This window comes from Mustelus asterias, chromosome 6, assembly GCF_964213995.1.
Source record: "Mustelus asterias chromosome 6, sMusAst1.hap1.1, whole genome shotgun sequence".
NCBI classification, from domain to species: domain Eukaryota; kingdom Metazoa; phylum Chordata; class Chondrichthyes; order Carcharhiniformes; family Triakidae; genus Mustelus; species Mustelus asterias.
In genome coordinates, this window is record NC_135806.1 from 40,303,323 (window position 1) to 40,317,759 (window position 14,437).

Here is a 14,437-nt window from a genome sequence, read left to right on the forward strand (position 1 = left end):
ATAAATCCTATCCCTTATAATTTTTTCCAACATCTTGCCGACAACAGAAGTATCTGCCTCCACGACCTCCCCCGGCAGCGAGTTCCAGGCACCCACTACCCTCTCTGTGATAATAAACATGCCTCATACATTTCCTTTAAAACTTGTCCCTCGCACCCAAAACCCATGCCCCCGAGAATTTGCTTCAAATTTTGACAGCTGCTCACTTCTTGACTCCAGCCCAAATATGCTGTCTCTGACAGCCTGCATCTCCCCTTCTCTGGAGAGCTCCAGCGCCCACTCCTCAAAGGGGGTGAGGACCCAGAGATCTGGCTCATCAGCCCCTGTCTTGGCCCTCTCACGGATGTTATGGTTGGTCTTCTCCTGCGGAGACAGAAGGAGCCATGAAAGAAATGGTGGCGTGACTCCTGCAGAGTATCAGGTGGTGGCCTTTAGAAGGCAAGCGCAGTGGGGCTCATTGGGAGGAAAGGAAGGAGGTGCTTGGGGGTCAGGAGCTGGAAGCATGCAGGATGCTGGGGATGGAGGATCGGGAGGGAAATTTGGGGGAAGATACAACATGGGGTTCAGCACTCATCCTTCCTGCACTGCTTCCCGGTTCGGGGGGGGCCAGTGCCCTGGCACTGACTGAGGTAGCAACTTCCTCCCAGGCCACATTTCCATCAACCCCCCTGGGTCTGTGTCCTCCTGGGGAAAAGAGGGTGTCCCGCCTCGCCTCAGCTGCATCCAGCAGCCTCCCCAGGTCACCCTCAGTATATCAGAGGACTGGCCGTGTGGTCATTTTTTCCTGCGCTGCCTGCCTGCCTGCCTGTCCATTCTTGTGTTTTTAATGGAGCTGCCCCTCGTTAGGGCAGATCAGCTGCAGGCAGTTTGGCCGAGCATTCCAGCAAGTTCCATGCAGTTTGCTTGTTAGCATTGAGGGGAAGGCAAGTGAGTACTTGTAGGTGTGCTGATGGGGAGGTGAAGTGGTGGATCAGTGTCTCAATGATTGGGGACAGGGGAGAGAGAGGGAGGTGTCACACAGCCATCGGAGTCCAGAGGAGATGGGGGCCTTGTGCGGGAGGGTCCGGGGTGGGGGAAGGGGGAAGGGGGGGGATCACTCTGCCTGAGATTGGTGGGGGTGAAGGGGGGTCCGCTGCCACTCTACCTGAGATCAGTGGTGGGGAAGGGGGTCCGTTGCCACTCTGCTCAATACCGATGGGGGGAAGGGGGCAGGGGGAGGGGCCCTGATCAGTCTGGGTGGTGGGGGTATGGGGGGATAAGGGGGTCAGTAATGTTGTGGGGGTGGGACAATGTCTGTGGGGGCCAGGGGGAGGCATTATCCGGCCCGGGAGGGATGTGGCAGGGGAGCCGCATTCTATCATTTTTCTTCTCTGCGCATGCGCAGTCGGAGGCTCTGATTGGAGCTGCAGGGTTTCGGGTGCGTTAAGCCCCGCCCACAGCTTGCGCAGCACGATTCGGAATCGCTGATATTTTTTCAGGCAGAGTGTGTATGGGGGCGCCTGAGAATGGGTCTAAAAGTCGGATCTGAAACGCTCCCAGTTTCAAGTCCGCCCAGCACTTAGAATCAAAATGGTAAAATAGGGCCCTGTGATTCTATGAATACATGTTTATCTATGTATCTGCATCTCTTCCACTGTATCTATATGTTTCTGTGTGTGTTCATGTGTGTGATTATGTGTTTCTGTGTGTGTGTGTGTTTATGTTTCTGTGTGTGTGTGTGTGTTACACAGAGCGATGGGCAGAATGTTACGATCAAGAGGAGATGGCTGTCTCTTCCATTCCTGCGTTGGTGAGGCCACACCTGGAATATTGTGTGCAGTTTTGGTGTCCTTATGTGAGGAAGGATGTGCTTGCTATAGAGGGAGTCCAGCAAAGGTTTAGGAATGGCAGGTCTGTTAAATCAGGAGAGACTAATTTGATTAGGATTATATTCACTGGAGTTTAGAAGAATGAGAGGGAATCTCATAGAAACTTATAAAATTCTAACAGGGAAAAATGTTCCAGATGGTGGGGGACTCCAGAACTAGGGGTCATAGTTTGAGGATAAGGGGTAAACCTTTTAGAACTGAGGTGAGGAGACATTTCTTCACCCAGAGGGTGGTGAATGTGTGCAGTTCACTACCACAGAAAGTAGTTGAGATCAAAACATTGTGTGATTTCAAGAAGAAATTAGATATAACTCTTGGGGCTAAAGAGATCAAGGGACATGGGGGGGGAGGGGCAGCACAGTGGCAGAGTGGTTAGCACTGCTGCCTCACCGCTCCAGGGACCCATGTTCAATTCCGGCCTCAAGCCACTATCTGTATGGGGTTTTCACATTCTCCTCGTGTCTGCGTGGGTTTCCTCCGGGTGCTCCGGTTTCCTCCCACAGTCCAAAGATGTGCAGGTTAGGTTGATTGCCCCTTAGTGTCAGGGAGATTAGCAGGATAAAAATGTGGGGTTATGGGGGTAGGGCCTGGGTGGGATTGTGGTCGGTGCAGACTCGATGGGCTGAATGGCCTCCTTCTGCACTGTAGGGTTTCTGTGATTCTGTGATTCTATGAAAGGGTGGGGCAGAATTAGGGTATTGAATTTGATGATCAGCCATGAATGGCAGAGCAGGCACGAACGGCCTCCTCCTGTTTCTATTGTCGATCTATGTTTCTATGTAAATTAGGTGTGATGATTTTGGGTACTGAGTGGATTTATGTATTGCATTAAATTTGTAGCTTAAATAGCTAAACTGCTTAATATAACTATAAATAACAGCTGTATGATATTTATGAACTTGAAAACTAACGAGTTAAATAAAACACAATAAAGATGGCAGGACAGCACAGTCTAGTAGCTCTAACACGTGGGAACTAATCTACACCAGTGCCAGCCACAGTAACCAGAGCCGCATTAAATGTCCTGAGCTGGTGGAACTTTGACTCAAAGTTGATAAGCTGGAATCTGAGCTTTGAACACTGCAGCACCGCAGGTAAGTTGCCTGAACACTTTGTTGCAGGAGGCAGTCACACATCTTAGACTTGGTACTTCAAATTTGGCCCATGATCGGGGAGAAGAGACTTGTGACTGCGAATGAGGTAGGTACGGGAATCCAGAAAGTAGAAACAAAGGAGCCTCAACTCCTGCAATTCCCAACAGCTTTGAGGTTCTTGTAGTTTGTGTGGACGAGAGCAGGGGCTGTAGGAAGGGTAATCACACTAACCATGGCATCATGGTGCAGTGGACCATTCAAGTGGAGGGTTTAAAAAGCGATGTATTTGAAATAGGGGGCAGCAGAGTTAGGGGAATAGATACTGTTCTCTACAGTCAAGAGGGTAAGTCCTGAAGACTATGTTACCTACTCAATGCCAGAGTTAAGGACATGTGGAGAGAAACCCTTGCACCATTTTCCTTTCTATCTGTAACCAATACAGTTTTGGAGAGGAAGATGTTTGTGTTTCTTAACCCCTGGTGTGTGTGATCAGTTTAATAAACAGCAGCAAGCTTTCATGGGTTTAAATAAAGAAGGTTATTTATTCACACATTCACCCGAAAGTCTAAATGTTACATCACTCATGTACAGAACACACACAAAAGATACAGTTCAAGAGAATAGTGCACTTTTACAAGTTACAAGTTAAAACACAAAAAAGGTTCAGTGTTCACATGTTTGGAATGTCATAGGAGAAACAGGCTTGACAAAGGCAACATTTTCACTCTGAAAAGGGAATTTAGGTTGTTTCAGTAACTACAGTTGCATATCAGGGATTATTGTAGGATTCCCTTGAAGAGATGGATGTTCAGACGATCGCGGTCAGTCACTTATAGTTTCTTCTTACCAGGTGATCAAGTTTCTTTACAGATGGGCTTGGCATAGGAATCACGCTGGGAGACACTTTAGATGTAACAGTCTCTAGGTTTCAAACATCATGGGTCTCCCGCCTTTTCTGCTACTGATGTCTTGCAAACTGGTGGTCAGTGTAGACTGGCTAGTTTCTATCTGCTTCTTGGAATAATAAAGGAGTTGGTATCAGAAGCTAGTTTTAGTCATGCGATAGCAGGTTTCAGTGCCTTTCATTCTCCACATAATGGATTGGAGCTAAAGTGATTGATACACAATGGGGGAATGATTGATAACCCGTCAACATGCCAGCTCTGATTAGCTCACTGAAAGATCGTATTTGATATTTCACCTTCACGGCCCTGACACATCTGGCAGTCATTATTTGTACACTGTTGCCTTTGTCAAGTCTGTTTCTCCTATGACATGCCAAACATGTGAACACTGAACCTTTTTTGTGTTTTAACTTGTAAAAGTGCATTGTTCTCTTGAACTGTATCTTTTTTGTGTGTTCTGTTCATTGAGTTGATGAGGATTATCTCTTTGCAGCTGAAAAGTCCATGTGCATTTGAGAACTTTCCAGAGGTATTTTCAGACATGAGTTAATCCTTTGTTGGCAAAAATTGCAAAAGTCACCTGGCTACTGGCAGCCATCTTTAGCTGTCTTGTTAGTGCTCATTTTCAAGTAAAAAATAATTCCAGAAAATTATATTTGAAGTTATGAATAGGACATGTCTTCAGTGGGCATGACACATGAATTGGAGGCAGTACAGTGAAGAGAAATTGCATTAATTCCTGGGATGAGTGGATTGTCCAATGATGAGCGGTTGAGTAAATTGGATCTACATTGTCTGAAGTTTAGAAGAATGAGAGGTGATCTCATTGAAACATTGAAGATTATAAAAGGCTTGACAGGGTAGGTACTGAGATGTTATTTCTACTGGTTGGGAAATCTAGAACCAGAGGATAAAGTTTTAGGGTAAGGGGCCAATCATTTAGGACTGAGATGAGGAGAAATTACTTGACTCAAAATGTTATGAATCTTTCTAGAACCAGAGGCCATCGTTTTGGGTTAAGGGGTGACAGATTTTAAACAGAAATGAGAAGGAATTACTTCGCTCAAAGGGTCATGAATCTGTGGAGTTCTCTGTCCCAGAGTGCATCAGATGCCGGAACACTAAACAAATTTCAGGAGGAGGTAGATAGGTTTTAATTAGTAGCAGATTGAGGGGTTATGGGAAGCGAGCGGGAAGGTGGAGGTGAGATCTCTCAGGGAATCAACCAACATGGAGACTGAGATCAGCCATGGCCATACTGAATAGCGAAACAGGCTCTCTGGGTCATATGGTCTTCTCCTGCTCCCACTTCTTATGTTCTTAAGTTAATTATACATGATTTGCCTTTTGCAAAGCAATGCCGATCCTCCTTGATTGTCCTTTCAAAATGAAAGTTTATGCTGCTCCTGATATTGGTTTTCAACAGCATCCCTATCATCGATTTTAGGCTGGGTGGCATTGTCTTTTCCTGTGTTTCCTTCCTTCTTCCTTCCCCCAACAATGGTTTAAAATGAGCACCCCTCCAGTCTTTCAACACAGTCTGAGGTGGATTGTGACCTATGCCCTTGCCAGTTCCACCTTTGCTTCTTTCAGCAAACTGGATGATCTTTTATCTGGACAGGTGACTTATTATCTTTCAGTAAAGCTAATCTTTTAGTACCTCTTCTCCATCTATCATGTTCCTGTCCATACCTTCCTTCTCCTCTTTGAATGTAACCTTCACGTTATTTACTTGCTTTGTGAAGACAGATGTGAGGTACAGCAGTAGGCCATTCAGTCCTTCAAGCCTGTACTGCCCTCAATGAGATCAAGACTGATCTGGGCATATCTTCTGCCTCTCCATGAAAATTTCACATTGGGTCTTTAATAGGTCCAACCTTTTCCCAAGCAAAACTTTTACGCTAACACTTTTTCTACATTTATAAATTATTTTGTGCTCAAGGTAATGTCATCTGCCGACCTTCTTGTCTATCCTATCTTTGAATTTGTTTGTATCCATATATGTGGTGTCTACACATACTCTCTTTGCCTCCAATGTTAACTTCTTCTCTTCCCTCCTGTATTGATCATAATTGTCCTTAATTTTGTTCCTAATGTATTTTATAAGCCTCCTTTTTTTATATTTTTACTTTTGTTTTCTTTGTCATCCTGGGGACATTAGCTTTGGACACTCCAACCCTTCAAAGGAATATGCATAATTTATACCTGAACTCTCCACTGAAGGCCTTCCATTGCTCCATTACCCTGCAATCACTTTTTCCAATCTACACATTCTACGTTCCTTCTTAAATGACGGAAATGCGTCCTTCGTGGATGAATATTTTTATGGTCACTGTTTCTTCATCATTTTCCATAGTTACCTCAAACCTAATGATATTGTGATCTCTGTTCATTAGATGGTTCCAACTCTAACACATTCCACATGCTCTACTTCACTTCCCAGAGACAGAAATGCTCCTTTCCTTAAGATAAAAGCAAATTACTGCAGATGCTAAATTGCTGGATACTGGAGCTCTGTCGAAGGGTCATCCAGACTCGAAACATTGGCTCGAATATTTCTTCACAGATGCTGTCGGACCTGCTGAGATTTTCCAGCATGTTTTGTTTCCGCTCCCTTCCTTGTTGGACTGGAGACTTATTAGAAACAGAAGATTTACAATTCAGAAGGGTGTCATTTGGTACATTCTGTCCAATAGAAGATATCCAGCCAAATCCTACTTGACAGCCCTTAGTCTGCAACCCTATTGGGTTAGAATATAACAGCAGGGAGCTTACGCAAAGAACTGTATAAAATACCAGTTGGGCCACAACTAAAGTACCGTGGACAGATCTCGTCTCTGCATTATCAGAAGGATGTGATTATCCTGGACAAGGTCCAGAAAGGATTTGTGAAGATGTTGCCAGGAATGGAGAATCTTAGCTGTAAGGAGTGATTGGTTTTCAATTTTGGGCAAAGGAGAGTGAGAGGAGATTTCATCAATTCTGAAGAAAGATCAGAGACTTGAAATATTCTCTCTCCAAAGAGGCGGCCAGAACTGCTGAGTATTTCCAGCATTTTCTGCTTTTATTGTAGATTTCCAGCATCCACAGTACTTAGTTCTTCATTAATCTGTGCCTTTCCAAACACTGCTTTATGCCGTCCCTCAGAACTTGTGCTAATAATACTTGTGCGACCACATAGGCAGGGGTGACTGGCCTGTAAATACTCAGCTGGTCAGTTTCTCACTTTTCAAACAACTGCACAATGGTAACATTGTCCAGTCCCACACATCTAGTCATGATTGGAGAATGATAGCCAGAGCCTTCACTGTCTGGGAGACACTTCATCTGGGCCTGGTTATTTTTCCACTTTCAAAAATGCTACGTTCATATCATCCAATATTTCCCACTCCTCCTCCTTAGCTACAGCGTCTGCGTTGTTTTCCTCTTTTCTGAATATAGACACAAAGCACTCATTGAGAACCATACCCATATCAAGCTTCCACACACAGCTTTCCTTTAACCTCTTGAATTACCCATGTCCTTTCCTTAATTACCCTCTGGCCCTTTATGTATTTGTGAAACCTCCACATCTTGGGACACTAACGGGCAATTTAGCATGGCCTATCCACCAAACCTGCTTATCCTTGTACTGTGGGAAGAAACCGGAACACCTGGAGGAAACCCACGCGGACACGGGGAGAACGTGCAAATTCCACACAGTCACCCAAGGCCGGAATTGAACCCGGCCCCTGGGGCTGTGAAGCAGCAGTGCTAACCACTGTGCCACCATACCATCCTTTTCCTTCATTTTCTTTACTTTTACTTGCCAATATTTTTGTCCTATATTCTTTTGCTAACTTCCTTTTTAATTTTATCTTCTTACTTCCTACACCCAGCTAGGTTTTCTGTAGCATTGAGCTCTGAATATCTAACATAAACTTTCCTATTGTAGCTTATCCCATTCCATATACTCCTTGGTACCCAGGGGATCTAGCTCTGAGAGATGGGCCTGCGTTCTTTGAGGGAAGGTAAATGTTCACCATTTTGTCTTTAATGCTTCTCAAAGCTCTGCCACTGATTTACCTTTGATCAGCTTTTTCCAATCTGCTTTTACCAAATCACACATTAGTTTAGATTTTTCTCCAATTTAACACTTTTACTCCTGGTCTATCTTTGTCCGTCTCCATGCTAAACTATGCTATATAACTGAACTACCAATGATTCGTCCTCCCAATAATACCCTTCCACCTGCCCAACTTCATTTCCGATAAATAAATCCAGATCTGCTCCTTGTCACACCAGTGATGCACCATCAATTTACGAGGACTCCAGCGAGTGAGTGAAATACAACAGGCTTTTAATTGCAAAGAACTGGAACACACCCTTGTAGTCAGCCTGGCCCAGACTGAGGCAGGTGGGAGGAACCGTTACCTTTATACCTCGATCAGGTGGAAAGGGAGGAGTCTCGGGTCAGGTGGAGCAGGGGTGTGTCCAGGCATATAATACGTAGTTACAGTGGGTCACCACATTCACCCCCTCTTTAAAAAAAGAGTCCGGCGGGGGTGAGATGGGTGGAACAATATATACAGAGGCACGAAATATATACAAGAGTCACGGCTGAAGTAAGACGTCGACCCCTCACAGGTTCAGCCTGTCGGGCGGTTTCATCTGTCGCTGTGACTGGCATAGTACTGGTTGAGGTGTTGTTTCCGATGGCAGGGTGAATCCGCTCGAGTCCACCGTCGTCCCTTCTGGTCGGGTCCTGTGCGGTGACTCCGGGGGCTCAGGCGAGCTGCATACAGGGGACAAAGAAGTAAGCGGACCTGGTGCTACCTGAACAACAGAGGGGTCTAGGGATGTGGGGTGGGGGAGTCATAGTGGGCTCCGGGGCACCCGCAGGCGCAAGGTCCCGGATAGAGACCGTGCCCTCCGGCCCATCGGGGTATGCCACATAGGCATATTGGGGGTTGGTGTGGAGGAGCTGGACCCTTTCGACCAGGGGGTCCGACTTATGGGGCCGCACATGCCTCCGGAGCAGAGTAAAACGGCCTTCCAGACTGTTGCATTCTCCCTCTCTACCTGTCCGTTTCCCCTGGGGTTGTAGCTGGTGGTCCTACTCGAGGCTATGCCTTTAGAGAGCAGGTACTGACGCAGCTCATCACTCATGAAGGAGGATCCCCGGTCGCTATGGATGTAGCTAAGGAAACTGAACAGGGGTGAAGAGGCCGTGCAGGGCCCTGACGACCGTGGCTGAAGTCATATCCGGGCAGGGAATGGCGAAAGGGAATCGGGAGTACTCATCTATAACGTTGAGGAAATAGATGTTGCGGTCAGAAGAAGGAAGGGGCCCTTTGAAATCAATGCTGAGGCGTTCAAAGGGGCGGGTGGCTTTTATGAGGTGTGCCCTGTCCGGCTGATAGAAGTGCAACTTACACTCCGCGCAGACCGGGCAGTGTCTGGTTATAGACCGGACGTCCTCAACAGAATAGGGCAGGTTACGGGCCTTAATTAAATGGTAGAGTCTGGTGACTCCCGGGTGACAGAGGTAATTGTGGAGAGTCTGTAGTTGGTTCACCTGCGCGCTAGCACATGTTCCGCGAGACAGGGCGTCCGGAGGCTCATTGAGCTTCCCGGGCCGGTATAAGATACCGTAATTGTAGGTGGAGAGCTCAATCCTCCACCTCAGTATCTTATCGTTCTTAATCTTGCCCCTCTGCGCGTTGTTGAACATAAAAGCCACCGAACGTTGGTCCGTGAGCAAAGTGAACCAGCGAGGTAATGGCGCCAGTGTCGCACTGCTTCGACGATGGCCTGAGCCTCCTTCTCGACAGAGGAGTGTCGAATTTCCGAGCCTTGAAGGGTTCGTGAAAAGAAGGCCACGGGCCTCCCGCCTGGTTAAGGGTGGCGGCCAGGGCGAAGTCAGACGCATCTCTCTCCACCTGGAAGGGGATTGACTCATCCACAGCGTGCATCGTGGCCTTCGCGATGTCCGCTTTGATGCGGTCGAAGGCCGAGCGGGCCTCTCCCGACAGGGGAAAAAGGGTGGATTTGATAAGCGGATGGGCCTTATCTGCATAATTAGGGACCCACTGGGCGTAGTATGAGAAGAAGCCCAGGCATTTCCTCAGTGCTTTGAGATTGGTGGGAAGGAGAAGTTCCCGGAGGGGACGCATGCGGTCAGGATCGGGGCCGATGGCCCAGACTGAGGCAGAGGGGAGGAACCGTTACCTTTATACCTCGATCAGGTGGAAAGGGAGGAGTCTCGGGTCAGGCGCAGCAGGGGTGTGTCCAGGCATACAACACGCAGTTACAGTGGGTCACCACAACCGGGTTGGCTGTAAAGTAGCTGGAGAACTTCTGCTCAATGAACTGTAAGAACTCTACCACTCACATCCCTCATTATCGTCAGGCTGATCTGACCCATTTAATATCAGGATAGTTTAAATCTTATAGCTGAGTGTGTATTTCAGTGTGTCACTGTATGGATAGCTGAGTGTGTATCTGTGTGTGTGTGTCTGTATGGATAGCTGAGTGTGTATCTGTGTGTGTGTCTGTATGGATAGCTGAGTGTGTATCTGTGTGTCTGTGTCTGTATGGATAGCTGAGTGTGTATCTGTGTGTGTGTGTCGGTATGGATAGCTGAGTGTGTATCTGTGTGTGTGTCTGTGTGGATAGCTGAGTGTGTATCTGTGTGTGTCTGTACGGATAGCTGAGTGTGTATCTGTGTGTGTGTCTGTATGGATAGCTGAGTGTGTATCTGTGTGTGTGTGTGTCTGTATGGATAGCTGAGTGTGTATCTGTGTGTGTGTCTGTATGGATAGCTGAGTGTGTATCTGTGTGTGTGTGTGTCTGTATGGATAGCTGAGTGTGTATCTGTGTGTGTGTCTGTATGGATAGCTGAGTGTGTATCTGTGTGTGTGTGTGTCTGTATGGATAGCTGAGTGTGTATCTGTGTGTGTGTCTGTATGGATAGCTGAGTGTGTATCTGTGTGTGTGTCTGTATGGATAGCTGAGTGTGTATCTGTGTGTGTGTCTGTATGGATAGCTGAGTGTGTATCTGTGTGTGTGTGTGTCTGTACGGATAGCTGAGTGTGTATCTGCGTGTGTGTCTGTGTGGATAGCTGAGTGTGTATCTGTGTGTGTGTGTGTCTGTATGGATAGCTGAGTGTGTATCTGTGTGTGTGTGTGTCTGTATGGATAGCTGAGTGTGTATCTGTGTGTGTGTGTGTCTGTATGGATAGCTGAGTGTGTATCTGTGTGTGTGTCTGTGTCGATAGCTGAGTGTGTATCTGTGTGTGTGTGTGTCTGTATGGATAGCTGAGTGTGTATCTGTGTGTGTGTGTGTCTGTATGGATAGCTGAGTGTGTATCTGTGTGTGTATGTGTCTGTATGGATAGCTGAGTGTGTAACTGTGTGTGTGTCTGTATGGATAGCTGAGTGTGTATCTGTGTGTGTGTCTGTATGGATAGCTGAGTGTGTATCTGTGTGTGTGTCTGTATGGATAGCTGAGTGTGTATCTGTTTGTGTGTCTGTATGGATAGCTGAGTGTGTATCTGTGTGTGTGTGTATGGATAGCTGAGTGTGTATATGTGTGTGTGTCTGTATGGATAGCTGAGTGTGTATCTGTGTGTGTGTGTCTGTATGGATAGCTGAGTGTGTATCTGTGTGTTTGTATGGATAGCTGAGTGTGTATCTGTGTGTGTGTCGGTATGGATAGCTGAGTGTGTATCTGTGTGTTTGTATGGATAGCTGAGTGTGTATCTGTGTATGTGTCTGTATGGATAGCTGAGTGTGTATCTGTGTGTGTGTTGGTATGGATAGCTGAGTGTGTATCTGTGTGTGTGTCTGTATGGATAGCGGAGTGTGTATCTGTGTGTGTGTTGGTATGGATAGCTGAGTGTGTATCTGTGTGTTTGTATGGATAGCTGAGTGTGTATCTGTGTGTGTGTCTGTATGGATAGTTGAGTATGTATCTGTGTGTTGGTATGGATAGCTGTGTGTGTATCTATGTGTGTGTCTGTATGGATAGCTGAGTGTGTATCTGTGTGTGTGTGTCGGTATGGATAGCTGAGTGTGTATCTGTGTGTGTGTGTTTGTATGGATAGCTGAGTGTGTATCTGTGTGTGTGTTTGTATGGATAGCTGAGTGTGTATCTGTGTGTGTGTGTCCGTACGGATAGCTGAGTGTGTATCTGTGTGTGTGTGTCGGTATGGATAGCTGAGTGTGTATCTGTGTGTGTGTCTGTATGGATAGCTGAGTGTGTAACTGTGTGTGTGTCTGTATGGATAGCTGAGTGTGTATCTGTGTGTGTGTCTGTGTGGATAGCTGAGTGTGTATCTGTGTGTGTGTGTGTCTGTATGGATAGCTGAGTGTGTATCTGTGTGTGTCTGTACGGATAGCTGAGTGTGTATCTGTGTGTGTGTCTGTATGGATAGCTGAGTGTGTATCTGTGTGTGTGTCTGTGTGGATAGCTGAGTGTGTATCTGTGTGTGTGTGTGTCTGTATGGATAGCTGAGTGTGTATCTGTGTGTGTGTGTGTCTGTATGGATAGCTGAGTGTGTATCTGTGTGTGTGTGTGTCTGTATGGATAGCTGAGTGTGTATCTGTGTGTGTGTCTGTATGGATAGCTGAGTGTGTATCTGTGTGTGTGTCTGTATGGATAGCTGAGTGTGTATCTGTGTGTGTGTGTATGGATAGCTGAGTGTGTATCTGTGTGTGTGTCTGTATGGATAGCTGAGTGTGTATCTGTGTGTGTGTGTATGGATAGCTGAGTGTGTATCTGTGTGTGTGTCTGTATGGATAGCTGAGTGTGTATCTGTGTGTGTGTCTGTATGGATAGCTGAGTGTGTATCTGTGTGTGTGTGTATGGATAGCTGAGTGTGTATCTGTGTGTGTGTGTACGGATAGCCGAGTGTGTATCTGTGTGTGTGTCTGTATGGATAGCTGAGTGTGTATCTGTGTGTGTGTCTGTATGGATAGCTGAGTGTGTATCTGTGTGTGTGTGTATGGATAGCTGAGTGTGTATCTGTGTGTGTGTCTGTATGGATAGCTGAGTGTGTATCTGTGTGTGTGTCTGTATGGATAGCTGAGTGTGTATCTGTTTGTGTGTCTGTATGGATAGCTGAGTGTGTATCTGTGTGTGTGTGTATGGATAGCTGAGTGTGTATATGTGTGTGTGTCTGTATGGATAGCTGAGTGTGTATCTGTGTGTGTGTGTCTGTATGGATAGCTGAGTGTGTATCTGTGTGTTTGTATGGATAGCTGAGTGTGTATCTGTGTGTGTGTGTCGGTATGGATAGCTGAGTGTGTATCTGTGTGTTTGTATGGATAGCTGAGTGTGTATCTGTGTATGTGTCTGTATGGATAGCTGAGTGTGTATCTGTGTGTGTGTTGGTATGGATAGCTGAGTGTGTATCTGTGTGTGTGTCTGTATGGATAGCTGAGTGTGTATCTGTGTGTGTGTTGGTATGGATAGCTGAGTGTGTATCTGTGTGTTTGTATGGATAGCTGAGTGTGTATCTGTGTGTGTGTCTGTATGGATAGTTGAGTATGTATCTGTGTGTTGGTATGGATAGCTGAGTGTGTATCTGTGTGTGTGTCTGTATGGATAGCTGAGTGTGTATCTGTGTGTGTGTCTGTATGGATAGCTGAGTGTGTATCTGTGTGTGTGTGTCGGTATGGATAGCTGAGTGTGTATCTGTGTGTGTGTTTGTATGGATAGCTGAGTGTGTATCTGTGTGTGTGTCTGTATGGATAGCTGAGTGTGTATCTGTGTGTGTGTCTGTATGGATAGCTGAGTGTGTATCTGTGTGTGTGTGTCGGTATGGATAGCTGAGTGTGTATCTGTGTGTGTGTGTTTGTATGGATAGCTGAGTGTGTATCTGTGTGTGTGTTTGTATGGATAGCTGAGTGTGTATCTGTGTGTGTGTGTCCGTACGGATAGCTGAGTGTGTATCTGTGTGTGTGTGTCGGTATGGATAGCTGAGTGTGTATCTGTGTGTGTGTCTGTATGGATAGCTGAGTGTGTAACTGTGTGTGTGTCTGTATGGATAGCTGAGTGTGTAACTGTGTGTGTGTCTGTATGGATAGCTGAGTGTGTATCTGTGTGTGTGTCCGTATGGATAGCTGAGTGTGTATCTGTGTGTGTGTCTGTATGGATAGCTGAGTGTGTATCTGTGTGTGTGTCTGTATGGATAGCTGAGTGTGTATCTGTGTGTGTGTCCGTATGGATAGCTGAGTGTGTAACTGTGTGTGTGTGTCCGTATGGATAGCTGAGTGTGTATCTGTGTGTGTGTCCGTATGGATAGCTGAGTGTGTATCTGTGTGTGTGTGTCCGTATGGATAGCTGAGTGTGTATCTGTGTGTGTCTGTATGGATAGTTCAGTGTGTATCTGTGTGTGTGTCTGTATGGATAGCTGAATGTGTATCTGTGTGTGTGTGTCTGTATGGATAGCTGAGTGTGTATCTGTGTGTGTGTCTGTATGGATAGCTGAGTGTGTATCTGTGTGTGTGTCTGTACGGATAGCTGAGTGTGTATCTGTGTGTGTCTGTATGGATAGCTGAGTGTGTATCTGTGTGTGTGTCTGTA